Source organism: Pinus tabuliformis, chromosome 1_2, assembly GCF_031772625.1.
Source record: "Pinus tabuliformis cultivar Carrire ecotype Pingquan chromosome 1_2, CPIR1, whole genome shotgun sequence".
Taxonomy (NCBI): domain Eukaryota; kingdom Viridiplantae; phylum Streptophyta; class Pinopsida; order Pinales; family Pinaceae; genus Pinus; species Pinus tabuliformis.
The window spans coordinates 1,273,377,259-1,273,403,060 of NC_142298.1; the positions used below are offsets into that span (position 1 = coordinate 1,273,377,259).

At 42.5% G+C, this 25,802-nt stretch overlaps 2 pseudogenes; both read left to right on the forward strand.

The window, feature by feature from the left end:
- The first annotated feature begins 250 nt into the window (after positions 1 to 250).
- Positions 251 to 877, forward strand: LOC149210872 (cullin-1 pseudogene; annotated as a pseudogene).
- A 27-nt stretch (positions 878 to 904) lies between these two features.
- On the forward strand, positions 905 to 2,416 carry LOC149210873 (cullin-1 pseudogene; annotated as a pseudogene).
- Positions 2,417 to 25,802: the final 23,386 nt, after the last annotated feature.

The following is a 25,802-nucleotide window of genomic DNA, read 5'->3' on the forward strand; positions in this document are numbered from 1 at the left end:
ACACTACCAATAGTAGGTGTGAGACCGGTGTCCTATAAATATAGAATTGAATTTGTCACAATACATTGAATTACCAACACTAACATTCTTGCGGGAGTTGCGAAGAGTCGAGTCAAAATCTTTACCGGCGCTCGACAGTCGAAATCTTTATTTAGTGGCGCGCAGGAAGAATAATATTTGTTATTGCCAGGGCTGCGCAGAGTCGAAATCTTTAATTATTGGCGCAGAAGAAAAGAAAGAAGAGATTATAATGAAGACGTGGGAGGAAGCGTGCGGTTTGATCTCCACATGTATCCGAAAGTTGAGAAAAAGAGTAGAAGGAGAGTTAAACGATGATGAATTATTTGCTGAGGAGTTTATGAACACTTATATCACTATTTTCCGACTGTGCTCCCAAGACCTGCCTCCTCACGACAACGATCGGCGACTGTATGAAATGTACAGGAAGTCGTTTGAAGAATACATAGTTTCGATTGTTTTACCAGCATTGAGAAAACAACACGGTGAGTTGACTGTTAGAGAATTTGAGAAACGTTGGGAAAATTACAAGGTTCTGGTCCGACGCATGTCAACCATGTTCTCTCCTTTGGATCTGTACTTGGTCAAAGGAAAGACGGGTGTTGTGCTGCCAACTCTAAGAGAAGTTGCCTTCCTCTGCTTCCGGGAGCTTGTGTATGATGAGGTGGGGATTGATGTGAAGAATGGTGTGTTGGATTTGATTAGGCGAGAGCGCGAGGGAGAGATGATTGAGGGGGCTTTGGTGAAACACGTTGTGGACATTTTTCTAGAAATTGGTATGGAATGCTACAAGAATGATCTTGAAAAGCCCTTGTTTGAAGACACTGCAACTTACTATGCTCGAAAGGCCGCTTTATAAATTGTTGAAGAAACTTGCCCGCAATATATGGTAAAAGTTGAAAAATGCCTGACAAATGAGAAGCACAAGGTTGCATCTTATTTGCACTCGAGCAGCGAGCAGAATTTAGTAGAGACAATACAATATGAACTCCTTTCCCGCCATGAGATTCAACTTTTGGAAAAACAGGATTCGGGTTGCGCTGTGTTGCTCAGGGATGATAAGAAAGAAGACCTTTCCAGGATGTTTAGTAAAATACCCATGGGCTTGGAACCCATGGGCTTGGAACCCGTTGCAAGTATTTTGAAACAACATGTAACTTCCCAAGGAATAGCATTGACTAAATGGGCAGAGGATATTGCTGATAAGCATGAATTTCACCACAAGGTTATTGAAATGCATGACAAGTATATGCATGGTTATGCAAAGCAGGAATTTCAAAATCATCGGGGTATTCTTATGGCTTGCAGGGAAGCATTTTCGGTAATATGCAATCAAAGCGTGGGAGGAAACCCAAGTGCCGAGGTATTAGCAGAAAGTGTAGTTAGGAAGGCTAGCAGTGGAAAAGTACACATGGACGACGACGACCATATTGAGAGCATTTTCGAAAAAATTGGGGAACTTGTCGATTACGTCAGTGATAAGGATTTATTTACAGAATTTTGCAGCAAAAAATTAGCCAAGAGATTATTGTTCGACAAGGGCATAAATATCCATCACGAGAAGAACATGTTGTCAAGGTTGAAGAGCCAGTGTGGCACTCTCACCTTAAACATGCAGATCATGATTAATGATTTCGATATCTCAAAGAAAATGGAAGCTAGTTTTACAAATGACCTTCCAATATCTTTGGGGGTTAAAGTATTGAATAGGGCATCGTGGCCATCTTACAAGCATTCGAAGCTGAATATACCTGCTGAGATGGCTAGATGTGTCCAGGTGTTCAACGAATTTTATCATGGAATCCATAAGCATCGCAAACTTACGTGGATATATTCTCTGGGGACCTGCGACATCATTTCTAGATTCGATAGCAAGACCATAGAAATAACAGTTCCAACATCTCTAGCAGCGATGTTATCATTATTCAATGACGGTGGAAGTATGAGTTATCAAGAAATCGTTTCCCAATTACAAGTAAATTCGGAAGACGAAGATGTTACTAGACTATTACATTCCGTATCATGCGGAAAGTATAATATTCTGCTCAAGAATCCTGTGAATAAATCAATATCGTCCACTGACCATTTTGAGTTCAATCCCAGTTTTACACATAAATCCCCAAAGATTAAAATTACACTTCCACAAGTGAAAGTGGAAGTGGATGAGAAGAAGAAAGTCATCCAATCTGTTAATGAAGAAAGATGTCACACAATAGATTGTGTGATTGTTCGAATAATGAAGGTCAGAAAAGTCTTGCATCAGCAACAATTAATGAGGGATTGTGTTCAAGAACTTCAAAAGATATTCACTCCAGAAATTAAAGCTATCCAAAAAAGAATTGATGAATTGATAACAAGGGAGTATTTGGAAGCAGATAAAGACGATTCCAGCGTTTAAGACAAAGACCATACATAAGATGTAATGATTATTAGTTTTTATTTCCTACTTCCATTTGAATATGGATACTTTGATATTGTTTTATAATTTCATTTTTTTCTTATATTCTTCATAAGATATTGATATATTTATTTTGGCATTATTTCATAATCTTATTAGATTTTCTTTTTCTTTTCTTTCTTGAAAGTTTCAGAATCTAATGTATGCATAACTTAATGTATATGAAATGTTTCAACTTTCATCATTTATACATGTCTTTATATCAGTATTAAGCCCAAACCTTTTATTTTTATAAAAATTAAGATCTAAATAAAAGTAAATGTTTTTTTGAAACATGATATATATAATAATAACCTCGAAAACCAACCATTAAAACCCTTGAGCCACACCAAACCCCTCATGGAAGCCGAGGGGAAATTCATGATCCCTTCTTCCCTCTAATTTATATGACCTCCAATTGAATTCTATGAAATTATCTGGATAAGAAAGACCCCTTCCGAGTTGTTGAGTCAGGGCTCTACCATTTCCCAACAGTGTACCATTTCCCAGAATTCATATCGTGTCTCATGGCCACATTCAATAAAGACAAAAACTAATATATTTCCTCCAATAGGGAGAAAATTTTGGAAGGCGCCCCTGGATTGATACCCGACACCATCCTTTATCTGAAATCTCCGAATTTGGAGAAGTTTACAGAGACCATACTCATCATTACATTGGGTTCTGGAGAGAAAAAAGTCTTTTACCAACTAATAGCATTGAAATAACAGTTCCATCTGGCAACGATTTTATCATAGCTCTGTACAGATCTGCAAATAAATGCACAATATTTCAGAATCAACTTAGCTTTCATTAACTTTCTGTTCCAGTAAAATCCAATTCCACCCTGCACACTCAGCTACAGGGGTCCACGCACACAGCTGTGAACTCTACCAAGCCTCTGTGCACACAGCTGTACAGCCTCTTTCTATTCCTACAATCCAACACTCAAACTTACAGACTTAGAGTGAATATCGCATTTATAATCCCATATCACTTTAGATCAAACCCAAAAGTTGCCTTCTACACTTAGAGCCTCGCTCTATTTATACATTCCCATGGTTCGTGGACCATGGGTAGGCTGACACATTCTATTTTAAATTACAATGTTTTAGATTCTTGCACCCCGCACCCGCATTTTGCGGGGTCTTTATATTACCATTACCCAAAATTGTGGGCTTTAGGCCCCAAAACCATTACGCGGGGGATCCGCTATCTAACAGGCCCCCAACACAAACATCGTGACTCGCCCTCGAGTCACCCAATCGGTGTGGAGAGTCGCGCTGCCAAGGCTTCGTGGTCTGCCATCCCTGTTAGTGACACACTACAATCTGTTGCTCCATCGTTGCCTCTTGCAATGCTTCTTCAAGCTCCTGCTCCATTGCCCCTACTAATTCGGTTAACTGATGATGCTCATTCTGCTCTACCAGGTTAATAAAAAGCAACCCCTCATAGGATTTTTCCTCTTAGAAATCATGTAATTGTAGCTACTAGATTTCAATATTGTATGAAAAATTTAGATATGTTGTGTTATGGAAAATGGTACCTGTAGATGTGAGACTGAAAGCCTTAAAATGCACTCCATGGTTTCTAATTTCATTTCCTTTGTCTATACATTATTTTTCTAAAGTTTAGTGCAGAGGATTCTATCTCTCACCCTCTACGCCATATTTCCTTCTATTATCTCTGCCCTCACCTATACTACAATGGCTAAAGAAGCTTCACTTTCTGTCTGTAGGTCACCATGGCTGAACTATACTTCTTTGGAATGAAATAATGTGAGTGTGTGTAATGTGGTTAGTCTCTGAGTACGATTATTGAACCAAATTTAAATCTTTTTATATTTAAGTGTCAAGAAACAATGAATCATCTTCAAGAGACTTCAAGTTGTCCTAGGCACTAACCCTTTTCCTCAACCCAGGGGTTGTCTCTAAAAGAGAAAACATCCTGCACCCCAATTCATTTGCACAATTTTGTTTTATCGCGTGATCTATTTGCTTCAATAGCAATTGTGACACAATAGTTCTTCCCTACCTTATTGAGGTGCACTACACTACTAACCCACATAACGATTACTCCACATGTCAGGTAATTTTTCTCTCTTGACCTGTTATCATGATTTTTTTAGTAAACTAATGTTATGTAATCTCCCACATGACCTTTAGACTTCATTACCTTCTACTTTCCATCTTTATATATACCCATAATCATTCATATTCCTCGAACACAATAATTTTTCCCATTTTTTCTATTTCCCTCTATTATCTTATCTTCTACCCTGGAATCGTCTCTTTGTGCATCTCATTCCTTCGGAAATTTCTCATGTCGCAACCCTCATCCATAATGTAACATTCCCCCATGTGTAATGATCCTTTCCACATATATGGGCTATGCTATGGTTTTGCACAACACTACGTATTAACTACCTATCTATATCACTGCGTAAGTCTACTTTCTAGTCTACCTAACATCCTTGCACAATGACACAGCCATTTCACATTGTCTATATTAATCAGTTGTGGAACGATATACCTTATCATGATATATATTACCTCACTATGCATAATATATTCCTAATCTAGATCTTCTCATTGTTCCATAGTGAAACCTTCCTATGAATATTACACTGGTAATTTGTGATCCATTGCATTGCAAGAACCTCGCTCATTGCAATTGGAAATGTCTTTCTTAACCTTGATTTCCCAATTGCACCACATAATATTATCACATATTCCTTCATTGTGTCACATCACTACCTCATAGACTAATTACCCTCACTATGCCATTATGTAACTCAATCACAAAAACTATATTGTCTTTTGTGTCAAACATTTAATTTCTTTTTGTTTTCTAACATTGTTGTCATGATGAATAAATTTGATATGTCAGGTTTAGTGGATCTACAGGTATGGAAATTTCTTCCTAAATAGTTGGTGGCAAGACCCCAACAAATTCTATACTAAGGTTGATTAGGTTTTTAAGACTAAGTTGATGAGGAAGACATATCATCTAATCATGGCTACGTGTTGCTGACTCTATGGGAAACCTAATGCAAAGACATTTGATGAAAGTTGGGAGAATTTAATGTATACTTATACCCAAGCAGGAAGTATATTCATATGGATAGAAATTATAGTAACTTATATTCAAACAAGAGTAGGAGAGTATTGACTCCAGCAACAGGAAAACAACCATATTTTTATATGGCATTGTATATTCTTGATTGTATGTGCTCTAAATTCAAATTTAAGGTGTTGGGATGTAAACATAAATTATCTTCAAATATTTATCCAATACACATGTACTACAAGGACTTGTTGGAAGACAATTATATGCCATGTTACACAAGAATAGTTGAATATTTTAACTCGCCATTATTTTTCATCCTCTTTGATTGTGACTCACCTTTCATACTAGACCATGCCAAGGAAATGTTGCAAGGTGCAGTTGATTGGTTCACACCACCTAATGTTGAATACATCATAATGTTCAAATAATGTAATACCCTACATCAACTCTCATTATCTGTCATTTCCAAAGTGATTCGATAGGAAGTGTCATATCAAGTGATCATCGGAGTTGGAGGCATGTTAGCAAAAATGAAGAAAGGTCCTTTGCCTGCATACCCTTTCTACATAGATACATACTATATAAAATGTTATAAAGAAGCAATGCTTGAAGCCACTAACTCAGAACGCTTCAAATTTGGGGAACTTGATTTTTATAGGTACAATCCAAGAGGCATAATAACAACTCATTCTTCTCAGTTGAAATATATGTGGAGATCCACATTGAAAACCAATGAGGATGAAGAGAAAATCAAGAATTACTATAATGTTGCAGTGGTCGTGGATGCTAAAAAAAATGCTAATGGATCTCAGCCTACAAATGATGTTGAGCTTTCCACTTGAGATTCTTGAAAATGGAAAGACACCAAAGATAAAAAGGTTTCCAAAGAAAGAGAGAGGGAAAAAGAAGCAGCCAAAAGAGAAAGGAAAAAACAAGAAGTTGAAAGAATACCAATGACTAGAAAAGGAAAGGGAGAAAAAGGAGAACAAAAAAGTAGAAAAAAAGGAAAAATAATAAAGAGAAAGAACACAAGAGAGGAATAACAAAGAAAGAAGCAAGAACATGAGAGAAGGAAGCAGGAAGAAGAATGATTGGTAAAAGAGAGATTAGAGAAGTAGGCACATGAAGAAGAAAGAGAGGAGCAGAGATAAAACGAGGCTCAAGAAGTAGGTTTATATCTTGCCCAATATATATGTATACCCATAAAACTACTCACAAGAGGCCATATACTGTCAGAGAGATGGGCATCACACTTGGCGCATAAAATGAAGTCCTAGATGTAGCAAGCTTCCAATTTGATCACGTCTATAACAAGTCTATCTAGGAAATACTCAAATATTTAGCCTAAGAAATGGAAAAATAATATTGGTAACCACTAAATGGAACATAGCTTCTAACACATTGAACAATCCATTAGCCATTCCTTTAGCAGAAATGACTTTTGCAACTACCACAAAGAGAAACATTGAACACCTGATGGATAAAATTAGAGATATAAAAGAACCTTAAAAAGGCATAATAAGAAAATAACAGGCTCTATTAAGAAAATAAATCCTTATTAGCTTTAATCTCTTGTGGTAAATATTATGAAGAAGTAGCTCTAGAAGAAAAGAAATAATTAGAAGATAGTATCAAATAGTTGTACTTATGTCAATCCAATATCTAGTCAAAATAAGATCTAGTCAAAATAAAAGGAATGCAACTAAATAAAACCATGATGATAATCAACCTAATGCATGAATGGAATATGACATACTAAGATTTTCCAAAAATATTTCCAAGAAAATCTAAGCAAGGTAGAGAAATAGATAAAGTAGAAGTCAATATTGACATAAGAGCCTAATAAATGGGTGAAAAGGAAGTGATAAGAGTCGTTTTCACATATCAACAATAGTATAGTTTGATGCTAAGATTGATCAATGTCAAAAAGCTAGTCCCAATTAGAGCACAAGGGATAGTGAGTCTAGAGTAACAAATGGTGGAGCATGAAATAGATAAATTATACAGACATGTGGACTAGAAATCACATGAAGAGACACAAAAACAACGAAGGAATCCTTGAAACAATATTTGGTGGAGCCCACTGGTGGGATCTAGTATTGCAGCAATAATGATACAACTCCTGGAACTCCCTTCTTTACTTTTATCAACCCGGTAGTTCGTAACAAACTTGGAAGCGACGGTGCTGTATGCACAAGTACTAGCTCTTGCCACAGCTGTCACTTGGTCAGCTGGCACAAGTCCGCCAGGGGCTTAAGCCAACTTCTATGAGCTCTTAGAAGAAGATTTTTAACTAATGGATAGAAGCTAATTCAAAGGAAACTGATCTACTTGTAGAAAGAAATTGAAAGCCAAAAAGTAACATAAGCCCTAGCAAACCCTAATCCTACCGGCTAGTCCTACTGATGCAGAGGAGAGAATGCAAACCATTAAGAGAGATGCCATTACTTCTATGAAGGTAAAATGCACATGTCTAGGCTACCTCTATCTGAAGGAAACATCTTTTTTTGTATTTTCAAATAAGTTATCAGAATTATCATGCATGTGTTTTAATTGGCTTTTGCCTTGTGCAAGGGTGGATCAAGGAAGAGAAATGCTTGGAAAAAGTTGGGAAGGTTCAGGGAGGGTCTAAGGAGTCCCTAACACCCTTCCGGAGAGTTCCAAAAAGTTTGGCTATCCAGCAGCCTCATTTGTGAGCTTCTACAGGAAGTCTGCAGGGGTTCTACATGATGTTTCAGGGATTTCTACAGGATGTTCAGAAATTTCTACAGGATGTTCTAAAGTTGGATTTTGGAGGATGGGTGAGTGAGAGAAGATGCATGAATCGATAGGGAGGTAGGGTAGGGGCCAGAAATGACCCAGTGACTGATGGATGAAGTGATGAGAGGGTGTCGAAAGCTGACTTGACTTAAAGAAGGCTAAGACAATGGAAGAGCAGGAAGGTAGGGTTACATGGGCAGAAGAATAGTTTTGAGACGAGGAACCTAACTAGGAGATGGAGCAGCTCGCCTCGACGAAGCTTAGGTGGATGAGAGAGTGATGGAGATGCCCTGCACGGTGTACACTTAACCAAATCAACCAAGTCCTGCACACAATCGAAATCTTAGATAATCTATCCTAACTGTCAACGAAACAAATGAACAACAACTTTATTTATAAAGAGAACGATGTACAACACTTAAGCAAAGCAACATCTCAAAAGGTTTGAACGCATGACTAACTCCTACAGATGAAGACATTACACCAAAGATTGCATGGTCAAGCAAACTAGTGTTTTTGTTGGGCAGCATTGTTTCTGCAATTCCAGTCCCTGATCCAATAAGGGAGAGGTGAAACTAAGAGTGTAGACAACCCCTTTTTCTGGAGCTTTATCGATTATTATCCTATCAATCTATTCTACACATCTGCAGCAATTCTATTCCTCAACAGTGACCTATTTAACCAACACAACTAAATCTTTCTCAACAAAAGCATGTTTCAAATGCATAAAAGGAAAATCACAATGCATAAAGAAAAGATAACAATACAAAGAAGGAGGCCCTAGGCTCTCAGGTTGGGCCCAACCCCGAGAGCTATGGCTCCAATAGAAAACTCAGAGCTGATATCAAATCTGACTACTTCTCATTATCAAAAAATAATCATAGGTCAAGAGTTATGCCAACAATGGCTACAAGAGAACAAAATAGAGCTAGCAGCACTGTAGTGCAAAGTATGCAAGAGTTTTCCAAAAGTCCCTCACGAAGGCTAAGGCCTTAACATTTATACACCACAAGGCCGTAGCTGGCCTCCTAAATCTATGGGACTTGGCTGCCCAAACTGTGAGTGAACAGCTCCTTCCAAAAAATCTGTTTGGCTGCCTTCTAGATCCTGTTTTGGTGGCCTTTGGAGCTCGGAGTTGGGGGTGAAGATCCCGAGGGAGGCTATTTAATGCCATAGACAACCCCACTATGAATCCTCAACCCAAGCTTGGCTGTCTCCTAGCCCATGTCTGCTCGGTTTTGCTCCAACATGTGTCAAAAAATCCTGAAATGAGCATGTGTTAACCACCTAGGAAGAGTGACTACCCTTATTCGTACAAATGACATAAACATACTAAAAAATAATGCATAAGTTATGAAAAATGAAGGATTGAATAAGGATAATTAGGCCAAATGAGCCCAAAATGTTACCAAATTTGGGGCTCATCATCACCCCCCTGCTAAAATGATTGCTCATCCCTGAGCAACTAGTCCAGCTCCTCGTCTTTCATTGCTTTAATCGCCACTCTCACATCCCAGGCTTCTAAAGTAGTATCCTCCTCACTGCCATGGAACCCGGCCTTCTTTTCCACCTCTTCCCACTGCTTATGCTCTTCTTTTTTTGTGCTTCCTTCTACCAATCCCAAAAGCAAAGGTGGGCTTAGCTTGAGGCCGATCCAGCTGGCCTGGAGGTTCTGCATGGACTTCTTATAGAGAGGCACCCATACTAGGGCCTCCCTCATTCTAGTTGGAGTGTGATACTCCCTAATTTTGAGGCTGTGGGACAATGTGTTCCACCTTCAGGTGCAAGCATGAACACAATTGTCCTCTAATAATCGCTCCATATACTCGAAGTGTGCTATAGCCTGAGCCTGTTGATCCATGTATTTTAATAAAGCATGAGAGTTGGTTGCTAGGTCTTGGTGGGCTGATATCAATGAAGTTGGGTCCCCTGGCTCTGCTTTAATCAGTAGTGGTTCATGTAACTCTCAGTTCATAACATCTTTGACCTCTGTCGCTCTCTTTTCATCCTGGTTCAACCATGAGGTAAATGCCATCAGCTGCATATCTCCCACAACTGTGTTGGGGTCCCATGAAGTTATGTTTGGAAGGGCCAAATTATGGAGGTAGAACTCTGATAGCTTGGCCTTGTCCTCTGTTGAGTTGTTGTTGCATAAATGTGTGAACTGCTAGGGGTTTTGGATTTGGGAGATACCCCTCTGTGCCAATGCATTAATTTGGAATTGCAGCCACTGGTCCCGTAGGTATAGGCCATAAGATTTGGCCGGTTGCCTACATTGCAGAGCATCCATAGCCCAACTGGCCATGCAGGCCAGTTGTGCCTCTTTTTCTTGCACCTATTTGAGGGCTTGTATCTCTATGTTTGCTTGCAATTCCCTTTCCTGTAGTTGCTGGTTTAGTTCCTCAAGACCATCTTGCATTCCTTCTTTCCCTTTAGGTTCTGCTGTAGTGTCCTTTGATGCTGTGCCCCTTTCTTTCCTCTGTCCCTGTAGCTGCAATTTGAGCTTTTCATTCTCTTCATGTAGAAATACTCGCTGGCAGTTTCCCACGTGTTTTGCCATAGCCAATTCTCTTCTTGCCTCCTTGAGTTGTTCCTCCAAGGGGCCTATATCTTCTACTCCTTTAGATTTAGCTATCCTCATCCATGTGTGGGTCCTCACTCTTTCTTCCTCCAGTGCAAAGAAAAGAGGCACTGTGAATTTCTGTGGAATAATTTTCCCAGCCTCCAAAAAGTTATAATAAGAGCTCAAGCTAAGCTGGGGGCTAGGTTCCATAATGTGCTTTACCTCTTCTTCCCTTTGTGGTGATGTGGCTGCCTCCCCCTCCATTCTTTCGATCTCCTTGAGCCTGGCCAATGTTTCCTGTAGAACGGCTTCAACATTCTGTAGAGGGGTTTTTGAAGCTAACCTTTCCATTCTCTCCCTCCAGGTAGTTGTATTCAGGCTCCCTCGCTCATAAGTGACTGATACTTTGGAGGGGGACTTCTCCTTTGGCGAGGTAGGGGTGTCTTCAATGGTAATTGGGTCTTTGGATGGAGGTTGGGGCCTGCCGGTTTTAATTCTTACACTTCTCCTCGCTTTGAAATATAGAGGATTCTCCCACTTTCGTTTTTCCTTTGGCTTGGGAGAGGTACTTAGGGTGCCTAGCACAGCTGTTGCCTCCCTAGCAAGAATTTCGGCTATTTTCTCCTTCTGTTTTCCTTTCTCAGGACTTCCTGTAGAAAGCCTTGTAGTGGCTGATTTCTGGCTTCCTGTAGAAGCCGTTTTTAACCTTCCTGTAGAAACAGACGACACCATTTTAGCCTGCTTGGCTGCGGGTGCTTTTTTCTTTTAACTTTGCTGAGGCTACCTTAGAGGTGCCCTCACTGATGTGGACTTTTTCAGTCTTTTCCACCCAGCTCTGTAGTCTTTTCTCCCTGGGTGTTAGTGTGGTTTTGTCACACTCTGTTTTGGCAGCCTGTTTTTCTCTTGTTTTCCCTTCTGTTCTTTCTTTGGTGTTTTGGCCAGGGTTTCTTGGCCTTTACCTTCCTTCTCTGCTTGAGTGTGTTCCTTCTCCTCGCCGCTGGAGGAGGTGATCTCCTCATCCAAAATTCGGATGTCATCATCCTTAGTCAAATTTCGAAAGGTTTCCCAGGAGAGAGGGACGGTGTACTTGTGGAGTGCATCTTCCACGAGGAGCTTAATGAGCGCATGATGCGCTATCTGGTCTAGCATTCCTTCTCTCAATTTGGTGGCACACTCAGTCATGGACTACAGGAGGAAGTAAGGAATGCTCAACTTTTTCTCTGAGGGTAGGTCCATTTGGTGCTTGAGTTCTGTGAGCAACCGGAAATGATATCCATACACGATGCTAAATCACCCCTCGCACGTGATATACTTCATAATCTGGAGGCTGACCTAACTCTAGAACGGCTGTAGTCTGGTTCTTTGAACTCAATTCTTTTCTTCTGAGAATTGTTCCTCTGGCAAAAAGAACTCCTTCTTAGCTTTGTGACCCACCTTTCTCTCCTCCTTATCCCAAGGTACCCCCATCGGTAGATTAGTTACTCTGCTAATGAACTGTGGGGTGAGTCTGAGGGTCAATCCTCTGAAGTTGACAATGGCCAATGTCTTTGAATTTGGCTTCAAGGATCTCAGTAATTCTTCTGCAACCTCGTCATCGTGACCTTGAAGCTTGTCACAGAATTACATCCATCGGGCATGAGAAAACAGGTCCACCACCTCAGGGGTTTCCCATAACTTCTTTGAGTCTGTAGGCTCTTTTCTGATGAAGCCTCCCGGCATGGTAAAAACTTGCTTTGTTGTCCTGAGCTTGCCTGCTCATATACAGAAGTGGATCTTTGGGATTTCCTTAGACAGAGCGCAGAGCTGTGCCTCTGTTATGCACATAGTTTATAAAATTCACATCTTTCTACGAGTGAGCCTTGACAGTGGCTCAATTATAAATCAAACCTTGGAGAAAATCCTACATACACACTACGATGACAATTCTCATGCATCGATAAGAAAACGCTTGTAAATTCATGCACGGACTTTAATTCACAGTTTCCTACCCCTTCAACACGTCGACTTCACCACATTTCGAACCAATTTCATGGGAGAACTATGTTCAGGCTTACCTCATTACAGAATTTCCACCTTCGATGTGAACAGTCCAAATTCCTCCGTAATGTTGAGCTTCCTGTAGCGCAGCTTACTATAGAAGTCGTGCACGGATTCTGGGGAGCGCTTCAGTGGTTCTGGACCTTCTGTGCAGCAACAAGACGTTGGAACAAGCCGAGAACTCGGAGTAACAGCCTTCAAAGAATTTAGGATGCGTACTCGGCTGCAAAACGGTTGAGAATAAATGAGTACAGTGCGCCATATGTGATTTAGCCGGCGGATTTGAATTTCTGAGGAATTCGTGGCGCAGGGGTGAGCTGTCCCCGTCGGCCCGTTGGCCAACGTCACCTGCTATCATTCCGCTGCATGTAGGCCTGACCGCCAAATCCTTCCCTGTATATCTACCACCGCCACTCCTGTTAGATCGCTGCTTCTCTCCGATTGGACGCTTCCCACGTGTCCATTTCATGTCTTGTCGACACAACCGAAGCATTTCGGATCTGACGAGGTCGTCGGGCTGGTTGTGGTGGCCAGTTGAATGGCTACCCGACTTGTTCAATCCGTTCATTTCCATAGTTACACACATTTTAGAGCATCGCTTATGTAATTTGATGAAACAGGGTGAGGCACTTACCTGTGTAGCCGTGGACGTGATTTTTCTCATGCTTTAGGATGAGGGGTGATGGATCCGCTTGTTGTTGCTTCGTGCACAGGCATGGGAGCTCCTTTCCATTGACTGCTGCTAGTTGCGAGACTGGTTTCCTGGCTGTGGATGGTACATGTTCTGGCTTCATGAGTTGGAGGTTCTTTCATGGTGTGTGCTCTAGCCGGATCAACTGCTACAGGATTCCTGTAGGACATCCTATAGCCGGATCAACTGCTACAGGATTCCTGTAGGACATCCTATAGTCGTTTCTCCTCCTAGGGTGCATTCTGAAATAGTGAAGTCACGTTCACAGGTGCAGGGTCCTCCGATTGCCTTGATAGGTAAAGTGTTGAGCCTCTGCATGCTTTATTTCCCACTTAAAAACACTTCTTTTGAGAGTCCAACGTTCTGGTATGACTGTGCAGGTATTTCAATCATTTGGCAGCAATGGTGGTGAAAGGAGGTGACAGTAGTGGGGGATGGAGAAAAAAATTGGTTGCATGCCACCTCATTGGAATTCGAGCTTAAAATTCTTCTACATAGTCAGTCCTGGCCCGTCCAAAGATTCTACAAGATGTTTCCTGTAGAAATACAGAACTTCTTGTAGAAAGTCGTGTAGCTTCCTGTAGAAGGCTAAACTATGACTAGATTGTGCCCAAACCTTGGAAGAGATGAGTGTTTATGGAGGGAGTGCTGGTGAGGTCGCCTGGTAACATGGTAGGGATCCTTGTCCTTGAGTTGAGATGCCTCCTTTTTTCATGGAATACCTGCAACCTGCATTAATTTCCAAAGATTGAGCCTATTTTTCTGTTTTTGCCTCCTTTCTTTTTTCTCATTTTTCTTCGTTTCTTTCTTCTTTCTTTTTTTTTAGGAGACAACAGGGGCACCTCAATGAGGTTTTCACCTCTACTATCTGCCTTGGGCACCTCAGAGAGGTTTTCACCCAAGGGTCTTTTTATTCCAATTCTTTTTCAAAGAGATAGCAGGGGCGCCTCAATGAGGTTTTCACCCCTACCATCTGCCTTGGGAGCCTCAGGAAGGTTTTCACCCAAGGATCCTTTTTTTATTATTTTTTTTGTTTTTTTTTTTCTTTTTATGATGCTTGGGGTATGCCCAAAACAGAGGCAGAACCCTTCTCTATGACCAGCACTGATTTTTCCACAGTTTTGATGAACTCTTGCCTCGAAAGAGGCTTCCTGTAGATCTTTAGTCGATGTCCATTGATGAGCATGGGGATGGCTTCCTCATCAATGGTCCGAATAAGAACAGACCCATTGTCATTACACTTCTCCAATGCATATGGTCCTAGCCATCTTGTCCTCAACTTCCCCTTGAAATCCTTATGTCTGGAATCATACAACAGCGCCCAATCTCCTGGTTTGAATTGCTTGTCATTGAGGTGTCAGTCATGCCATATCTTCCTCTGAAGTTGAACCACTTCTGAGTGGAGAAGGGCCTGCATTCGGTGTTCATCTAGCCCATTCAGCTGCAATAACCTTTCTTGTTGGGCATGGCTGAGATCTAGGTCCAGCTGAGCTGCCATCCTCAATTTGTTGTACTCGAACTCAATTGACAGCAAATCTCTCTTCCCATAGACCAGTTCATAAGGTGTGAAGCCGGTTGTGGTCTTCCAAGTGGTGTTGTAAGCCCAAGTGGCCTCAACCATGCGATCTGCCCAATCCTTTCTGTTGTTGCTCACCACCTTACTCAAAATCCCTTCTAATGCTCTATTGGTGACTTCCACTTGCCCATCTTCTTGAGGATGATAGGGGGTGGAAGTCCTATGCTTGGTCTTGTGATGAGCAAGCAAGTCTTCAATTAAGTTGGAGGTGAACTGGCTTCCTTGATCGGTGACTAACTCTCTTGGGTAGCCAAATTTGTAGAAGATGTTTTCTCTTAAAAACTTAGCCACCTTTTCTTCTGTCGCTACTTTGATTGCCTTTGTTTCCACCCACTTTGTCAGATAGTATGTGCACAAAATGATGTAAGACTTTTGCCTTGAAGGAGGATTGATAGGACCCACAAAATCCATACCCCACTTCTCAAATGGTTCAAGAGTCACTTGAGGTTGGAGAGGCATTTTGTCCCTTGGGGTCGACTTCCCCATCCTTTGGCATGAGTCAGATTGGCTGATATATCTCTTGACATCTTGATGAAGCATGGGCCAATAGTAGCCTGCCTGTAGAATTTTGAAGGTAGTCCTCTTGGCTGCAAAATGTCCTCCACAAGGCCCATCATGATAGGTTAGGAGGATTTCAAAGACTTCCTCCTCCCTTACAAAATGCCTTAAGATCTGATCGGGGCCTAGTTTGAACATGTTGCCCCCGATCCAAGTGAATGAGGCACTCTTCCTCACAATTATGCTTTTCTGTTTTGAAGATAGATGCAGAGGGAACTGTGCTGAGACCAGATAGTTTGCTATATCAGCAAACCATGGAAAGAGTACTGAGATAGCAAACAGATGTTCATCTGGCATCTGGTCGTCCACTGTTCCATCTTCACCTGTAGGTAAATCCAATATAGACAAGAAGTAAGCGACAACATTTTCTTTACCTGGTTTGTCAACAATAGTCAAATCAAACTGTTGCAACAGAAGTAACCATCTAATAATACAAGCATTCACATCTGGTTTATTCATTAAATATCTAATTGCAACATGATCAGTATGTACAAATGTTTGATAGCCAGTGATGTAGTGTCGGAACTTGTTCAGGGCATGGACCACGGCCAACAACTCTTTCTCAGTTACAGTATAATTCATTTCTGCATTGGGTAAGTTTTTGCTAACAAAGTATATGGCATATGGGAGTTTTTGTTCAACCTGTCCTAAGGCTGTCCCTATGGCTTTGTTCGAGGCATCAATGTGGATGTGGAAAGGTAGGGCCCAGTTTGGACCTCTCAATATCGAGGTGGACACCAACTTATCCCTTAATTCATTCAGAGCCCTTTGACAGTCGTCCGTCCATTTGAACTCAACATATTTTGCTAAGAGGCCAAACAGTGGCGAGGCTAGCTTACTGAAGTCTTTAATAAATCTTCTATAATATCCTGCTAAGCCTAAGAAACTCCAAACATCTCTTACCTTCTGAGGAGGTGGAACCTTTTTGATGAGAGAAATTTTATTAGGATCCACCTGCAATCCTTTGCGAGAAATTGTATGTCCTAGCACAGTTCCTTCAGTCATCAGGAATTCACATTTTTCAAGACTAAGGGACAGGTTCATCTCAATGCACTTGGTTAGAACTTTTCGAGATTGGACAATGCTTCCTGGAAGCTGGACCAATAAGGAGTGAATTCATCCATATAGATTTTCACCGAATCATGGACCAGCTCAAAAAAGATGCTCAATACTGCTCTTTGCAAAGTGGCAAGAGCGTTGCATAGCCCAAAGGGAAGGACTCGATAAGCAAAGGTACCCCAAGGACAAGTGAAGGTGGTCTTATCTTGGTCTTCCGGGTTGATTTGGATATGATTATACCCACTGAACCCATCTAGGAAAGAGAAAAAATTCTTCCCCGCCAGTCCATCCAACACTTGATCTATGAAAGGCAGAGGAAAGTGGTCTTTCTTGGTGGCTTTGTTTAGTTCTCGGTAGTCCACACAGATTCTCCACTTTCCATTTTTCTTGGGTACCAACACTAGAGGGGACACCCACTCGCTATCCGAGATGGGGTAGATGAATCCTGCATGCAACAGTTTTTGCAATTCTCCTTTGACAATGTCCTTAAGGGCTTGATTCATTCTCCTCTGAGGTTGCCTGACCAGTTTACAATCTTCTTTGATGTAGATGTGGTGGGTATAGACCGAAGGATGGACTCCTTTCATCTCCTTATAACTCCAAGCAAAAGCATCTAGATGACTGGCCAACAGATTATACAGCTCCTTTTCCTGGGAAGGAGATAGGGAGGAGATGATCTTTAATGTTCTCCTGGGGCAAAACTCTAGATTTTTTACTCTGGGAGAGATTGGATCGGTCGCACAAAGGTCCACTAAGGTGCTGGCTTGAGTATCCTCCACCAATTTCTCTAAGGACAATGCACTGGGAGGCAGATTCTAAATCAAGGTCTCAATCAAATCATCCTCGGTTTGAGGACCTCCCCTGGTGGTTTCTAAGGCGCACAAGGGTGCAGAGTACACCTCATCCTCTTCTCCTTCTTCCAACCAAAGTGGTAAGTCATGCTCTAATAGAGGTTGGGAAGGAGGCTATAGGACTAGCTGCTTGGACATAGGACCATTTTTGATGGTCATGTTTCTTGCTTGGCAGCTTATGTAAGCATCCGCTGTGGCTAACCAAGGTCTTCCCAAAATAAGGGGGTATCCAGTAAGCTTTGCCTTTGGTTGAAGAACCAAGAAGTCTGCAGGATACTCCCAAGAGTCAACAAAGACCAAGACATCCTCCACAATCCCTTCAGGAGTCACGGTGGAGCGATCTGCCAACTACAAGACCATCGAGGTCTTCCTTAAGGAACCCTGAAGGTTGAGTTTGAGCTTGGTATCCCTGGTCATCACATTAATGGCAGCCCCTAAATCAATCAAAGTGTGGGGTATGATGGTGCCATTAATGTGGACATCAACTACAGGACTCCAAGGATACAAATACTTTGGACAGACTACTTGCCCCAACATAAGATCAGACACTTTTCCTATGACATTGATGGTTGAGGCATCTCTTTTTCGCCTGCCTGGGTGCCTGAAAGACTTTTCCTTAACCAATTTGTTGTATATCGGTACATCTTTGATCGCTTGGAGAAGTGGTATTCTCACACACAACTGTTTGAGTTCTCCGAGAAGCTCATTCTCCTCTGGGTCGGGTTGTGTGGTTACTGTTAGTCTCTCAGGAAAGGGTGGAGTGGCCTTGGGTTCACTTTCCTGTTTATCTTCCTCGTCCTCTGGGTGAGGAGGTTGGCGATCTGGAAGAGTTTTCCCGGATCGCAGGTTGATCTCCTGGATCTCCACAACATAGGTAGGGCATGTTGTTTCCCTAGTATATACCTATTGGGCCTCTCGGTTGTTAGGATTTGGGTGCGGTTGAGCAGGCATTTGGGGTTGTCTTGGAGGAGCAGGAGGTAATGGTTGTGGTTGAGCTGGTGGTGGAGGCAAAATGGCGGGAGGAGTTCATTGTTTCTGTGATTCCAGCCCCTAATCCAATAAGGGAGAGGTGAAACTAAGAGTGTAGACAACCCCTTTTTTTGGAGCTTTATCGATTATTATCCTATCAATCTATTCTACACATCTGCAGGAATTCTATTCCTCAACATTGACCTATTTGACCAACACAACTAAATCTTGCTCAACAAAAGCACGTTTCAAATGCATAAAAGGAAAATCACAATGCATAAAGAAAAGATAACAATACAAAGAAGGAGGCCCTAGGCTCTCAGGTTGGGCCCAACCCCGAGAGCTATGGCTCCTATAGAAAACTCAGAGCTGATATTAAATCTGACTGCTTCTCATTATCAAAAATAATCATAAGTCAAGAGTTATACCAACAATGGCTACAAGAGAACAAAATAGAGCTAGCAGCACTGTAGTGCAAAGTATGGAAGAGTTTTCCAAAAGTCCCTCACGAAGGCTAAGGCCTTAACATTTATACACCACGAGGCCGTAGCTGGCCTCCTAAATCTATTGGACTTGGCTGCCCAAACTGTGAGTGAACAACTCCTTCCAAAAAATCTGTTTGGCTGCCTTCTAGATCCTGTTTTGTTGGCCTTTGGAGCTCAGAGTTGGGGGTGAAGATCTGAGGGAGGCTATTTAATGCCATGGACAACCCCACTATGAATCCTCAACCCAAGCTTGGCTATCTCCTAGCCCATGCCTTCTCAGTTTTGCTCCAACATGTGTAAAAAAATCCTGAAATGAGCATGTGTTAACCACCTAGGAAGAGTGACTACCCTTATTCGTACAAATGGCATAAACATACTAAAAAATAATGCATAAGTTATGAAAAATGAAGGATTGCATAAGGATAATTAGGCCAAATGAGTCCAAAATGTTACCAAATTTGGGGCTCATCATCACCCCACTGCTAAAATGATTGCTCATCCCTGAGCAACTATTCTAGTTCCTCGTCTTTCATTGCTTTAATCGCCACTCTCACATCCCAGGCTTCTGAAGTAGTATCCTCCTCACTGCCATGGAACCTGGCCTTCTTTTCCACCTCTTCCAACTGCTTATGCTCTTCTTTTTCTGTGCTTCCTTCTACCAATCCCAAAAGCAAAGGTGGGCTTAGCTTGAGGCTGATCTAGCTGGCCTGGACGTTCTGCATGGACTTCTTGTAGAGAGGCACCCGTACTAGGGCATCCCTCATTCTAGTTGGAGTGTGATACTCCCTAATTTTGAGGCTGTGGGACAATGTGTTCCACCTTCAGGTGCAAGCATGAACACAATTGTCCTCTAATAATCGCTCCATATCCTCGAAGTGTGCTATAGCTTGAGCTTGCTGATCCATGTATTTTAATAAAGCCTGAGAGTTTGTTGCTAGGTGTTGGTGGGCTGATATCAATGAAGTGGGGTCCCCTGGCTCTGCTCTAATCAGCAGTGGTTCATGTAACTCACGGTTCATAACATCTCTGACCTCTGTCGCTCTCTTTTCTTTGTGGTTCAACCATGAGGTAAATGCCATCCGCTACATATCTCCCACAACTGTGTTGGGGTCCCATGAAGTTATGATTGGAAGGGCCAAATTATGGAGGTAGAACTCTGATAGCTTGGCCTTGTCTTCTGTTGAGCTGTTGTTGCATAAATCTGTGAAATGCTGGGGGTTTTGGATTTGGGAGATACCCCTCTGTGCCAATGCATTAATTTGGAATTACAGCCACTGGTCCGTAGGTATAGGCCATAAGATTTGGCTGGCTGCCTACATTGCAGAGCATCCATAGCCCAACTGGCCATGCAGGCCAGTTGTGCCTCTTTTTCTTGCACCTGCTATTTGAGGGCTTGTATCTCTATGTTTGCTTGCAATTCCCTTTCCTGTAGTTCTGGTTTAGTTCCTCAAGACCAGCTTGCATTCCTTCTTTGCCTTTAGGTTCTGCTGTAGTGTCCTTTGATGTTGTGCCCCTTTCTTTCCTCTGTCCCTGTAGCTGCAATTTGAGCTTTTCATTCTCTTCCTGTAGAAATACTCACTGGAAGTTTCCCACGTGTTTTGCCATAGCCAATTCTCTTCTTGCCTCCTTGAGTTATTCCTCCAAGGGGCCTATATCTTATACTCCTTTAGATTTAGCTATCCTCCTCCATGTGTGGGTCCTCACTCTTTCTTCCTCCAGTGCAAAGAAAAGCGGCACTGTGAATTTCTGTGGAATAATTTTCCCAGCCTCCAAAAAGTTATAATAAGAGCTCAAGCTGGGCTAGGGGCTAGGTTCCATAATGTGCTCTACCTCTTCTTCTCTTTGTGGTGATGTGGATGCCTCCCCCTCCATTCTTTCGATCTCCTTGAGCCTGGCCAATGTTTCCTGTAGAACGGCTTCAACATCCTGTAGAGGGGTTTTTGAATCTAACCTTTCCATTCTCTCCCTCTAGGTAGTTGTCTTCAGGCTCCCTCGCTCATAAGTGACTGATAATTTGGAGGGGGCCTTCTCCTTTGGCGAGGTAGGGGTGTCTTCAATGGTAATTGGGTCTTTGGATGGAGGTTGGGGCCTGCCGGTTTTAATGCTTACACTTCTCCTCGCTTTGAAATATAGAGGATTCTCCCACTTTCATTTTTCCTTTGGCTTGGGAGAGGTACTTAGGGTGCCTAGCACAGCTGTTACCTCCCTAGCAAGAATTTTGGCTGTTTTCTCCTTCTGTTTTCCTTTCTCAGGACTTCCTGTAGAAAGCCCTGTAGTGGCTGATTTCTGGCTTCCTATAGAATCCGTTTTTAACCTTCCTGTAGAAACAGACGACACCATTTTAGCTTGCTTGGCTGAGGGTGCTTTTTCTTTTAACTTTGTTGAGGCTGCCTTAAAGGTGCCCTCACTGATGTGGACTTTTTCAGTCCTTTCCACCCAGCTCTATAGTCTTTTCTTCCTGGGTGTTAGTGTGGTTTTGTCACACTCTGTTTTGGCAGCCTGTTTTTCTCTTGTTTTCCCTTCTGTTCTTTCTTTGGTGTTTTGGCCAGGGTTTCTTGGCCTTTACCTTCCTTCTCTGCTTGAGTGTGTTCCTTCTCCTCACCGCTGGAGGAGGTGAGCTCCTCAGCCAAAATTCGGATGTCATCATCCTTAGTCAAATTTCGAAAGGTTTCCCAGGAGAGAAGGACAGTTTACGTGTGGAGTGCATCTTCGATGAGGAGCTTAATGAGCCCATGATGGGCTATCTGGTCTAGCGTTCCCTCTCTCAATTTGGTGGCACACTCAGTCATGGACTACAGGAGGAAGTAAGGAATGCTCAACTTTTTCTCTAAGGGTAGGTCCATTTGGTGCTTGAGTTCTGTGAGCAACCGGAAATGATATCCATACACGATGCTAAATCGCCCCTCGCACGTGATATACTTCATAATCTAGAGGCTAACCTAACTCCAGAACAACTGTAGGCTGGTTCTTTGAACTCAATTCTTGTCTTCTTAGAATTGTTCCTCTGGCAAAAAGAACTCCTTCTTAGCTTTCTGACCCTGCTTTCTCTCCTCCTTATCCTAAGGTACCCCCATCGGTAGATCAGTTACTCTGCTAATGAACTGTGGGGTGAGTCTGAGGGTCAATCCTCTTAAGTTGCCAACGGCCAATGTCTTTGACTTTGGCTTCAAGGATCTCAGGAATTCTTTTGCAACCTCGTCATCGTGACCTTGAAGCTTGTCACAGAATTACATCCATCGGGCACGAGAAAACAGGTCCACCACCTCAGGGGTTTCCCATAACTTCCTTGAGTCTATAGGTTCTTTTCTGATGAACCCTCTCGGCATGGTAACAACTTGCTTTGTTGTCCTGAGCTTGCCTACTCTTATACAGAAGTGGATCTTTGGGATTTCCTTAGACAGAGCACAGAGTTGTGCCTCTGTTATGCACATAGTTTATAAAATTCACAGCTTTCTACGAGTGAGCCTTGACAGTGGCTCAATTATAAATCAAACCTTGGAGAAAATCCCGCATACACTATGACGACAATTCTCATGCAACGATAAGAAAACGCTTGTAAATTCATGCATGGACTTTAATTCACGGTTTCCTACCCCTTCAACGCGTCGACTTCACCACCTTTCAAACCAATTGCATGGGAGAACTATTTTCAGGCTTAACTCATTCCAGAATTGCCACCTTCAATGTGAACAATCCAAATTCCTCCGTAATGTTGAGCTTCCTATAGCGCAGCTTACTATAGAAGTCGTGCGCGGATTCTGGGGAGCGCTTCAGTGGTTCTGGACCTTCTGTGCAGCAACAAGACGTTGGAACAGGCCGAGAACTCGGAGTAACAGCCTTCAGAGAATTTAGGATGCGTACTCGGCTGCAAAACGGTTGAGAATAAATGAGTACGGTGCGCCATACGTGATTTAGCCGGCGGATTTGAATTTCTGAAGAATTCATGGCGCAGGGGTGAGCTGTCCCCGTCGGCCCATTGGCCAACGCCACCTGCTACCATTCCGCTGCATGTATGCCTGACTGCCAAATCCTTCCCTGTATATCTATCGCCGCCACTCCTGTTAGATCGCTGCTTCTCTCCAACTCGACGCTTCCCACGTGTCCATTTCCTGTCTTATCGACACAACCAAAGCTTTTAGGATCCGACGAGGTCGTCGGGCTGGTTATGGTGGCCAGTTGAATGGATACCCGACTTGTTCAATCCATTCATTTCCATAGTTACAGACATTTTAGAGCATCGCTTATGTAATTTGATGAAACAGGGTGAGGCACTTACCTGTGCGGTTGTGGACGTGATTTTTCTCATGCTTCAGGACGAGGGGTGATGGATTTGCTTGTTGTTGCTTCGTGCACAGGCATGGGAGCTCCTTTCCATTGACTGCTGCTAGTTGCGAGACTGGTTTCCTGGCTGTGGATGGTGCATGCACCAGCTTCATGAGTTGCAGGTTCTTTCATGGTGTGTGCTCTAGCCGGATCAACTGCTACATGATTCATGTAGGACATCCTATAGACGTTTCTCCTCCTAGGGTGCATGCCATAATAGTGGACTCACGTTCATAGGTGCAGGGTCCTCTGATAGCCTTTATAGGTAAAGCGTTGAGCCTCTGCATGCTTTATTTCCCACTAAAAAATACTTCTTCTGAGAGTCCAACATTCTGGTATGACTGTGCAGGTATTTCAATCATGTGGTAGCAATGGTGGTGAAAGGAGGAGACAAAAGTGGGGGATGGAGAAAAAAATTGGTTGCATGACTCCTCATTGGACTTCGAGCTTCAAATTCTTCTACATAGTCAGTCCTGGCCTGTCCAAAGATTCTACAAGATGTTTCCTATAGAAATACAAAACTTCCTGTAGAAAGTCCTGTAGCTTCTTATAGAAGGCTAAACTATGACTAGATTGTGCCCAAACCTTGGAAGAGATGAGAGTTTATGGAGGGAGTGCTGGTGAGGTCGCCTGGTAGCATGGTAGGGACCCTTGTCCTTGAGCTGAGAGGCCACCTTTTTTCATGGAATACCTGCAACCTGCATTAATTTCCAAAGATTGAGCCTTTTTTTCTATTTCTGCTTCCTCCTTTCTTTTTTTTTCTTTTTTCTTCGTTTTTTTCTTCTTTTTTTTTTTTAGGAGACAGCAGGGGAACCTCAATGAGGTTTTCACCCCTACTATCTGCCTTGGGCACCTCAGAGAGGTTTTCACCCAAGGGTCTTTTATTCCAATTCTTTTTCAGAGAGATAGCAGGGGCGCCTCAATGAGGTTTTCATCCATACCATCTGCCTTGGGAGCCTCAGGAAGGTTTTCACCCAAGGATCTTTTTATTATTATTATTATTATTATTATTTTTTTTTTTGTTTTTTTTTTTTTATGATGCTTGGGGTATGCCCAAAACAGAAGCAAAACCCTTCTGTATGACCAGCACTGATTTTTCCACAGTTTTGATGAACTCTTGCCTCGAAAGAGGCTTCCTGTAGATCTTTAGTCGATGTCCATTGACGAGCATGGGGATGGCTTCCTCATCAATGGTTCGAATAAGAACAGACCCATTGTCATTACACTTATCCACTGCATATGGTCCTAGCCATCTTGTCCTCAACTTCCCCTTGAAATCCTTATGTCTGGAATCATACAGCAGCACCCAATCTCCTGGTTGGAATTGCTTGTCATTGAGGTGTCGGTCATGCCATATCTTCCTCTGAAGTTGAACCACTTCCCAGTGGAGAAGGGCCTGCATTTGGTGTTCATCTAGCCCATTCAGCTGCAATAACATTTCTTGTTGGGCATGGCTGAGATCTAGGTCAAGCTGAGCTGCCATCCTCAATTTGTTGTACTCGAACTCAATTGACAACAAATCTCTCTTCCCATAGACCAGTTCATAAGGTGTGAAGCCGGTTGTGGTCTTCGAAGTGGTGTTGTAAGCCCAAGTGGCCTCAACCAGGCGATCTGCCCAATCCTTTCTACTGCTGCTCACCACCTTACTCAAAATCCCTTCTAATGCTCTATTGGTGACTTCCACCTGCCCATTTTCTTGAGGATGATAGGGGGTGGAAGCCCTATGCTTGGTCTTGTGATGAGTAAGCAAGCCTTCAATTAAGTTGGAGGTGAACTAGCTTCCTTGATCGGTGACTAACTCTCTTGGGTAGCCAAATTTGTAGAAGATGTTTTCTCTTAAAAACTCAGCCACCTTTTCTTCTGTCGCTACTTTGATTGCCTTGGTTTCCGCCCACTTTGTCAGATAGTATGTGCACAAAATGATGTAAGACCTTTGCCCTGTAGGAGGATTGATAGGACCCACAAAATCCATACCCCACTTCTCAAATGGTTCAAGGGTCACTTGAGGTTGGAGAGGCAATTCGTCCCTTGGGGTCGGCTTCCCCATCCTTTGGCATCAGTCACGTTCGCTGATATATCTCTTGACATCTTGATGAAGCGTGGGCCAATAGTAGCCTACCTATAGAATTTTGAAGGCAGTCCTCTTTGCTGCAAAATCTCCTCCACAAGGCCCATCATGATAGGTTACGAGGATTTCAAAGACTTCCTCCTCCCTTACACAACGCCTTAAGATCTGATCGGGTTCCAGTTTGAACATGGAGCCCTCGATCGAAGTGAATGAGGCACTCTTCCTCACAATTATGCTTTTCTGTTTTGAAGATAGATGCGGAGGGAACTGTGTTGAGACCAGATAGTTTGCCATATCAGCAAACCATGGAGAGAGTACTGAGATAGCAAACAGATGTT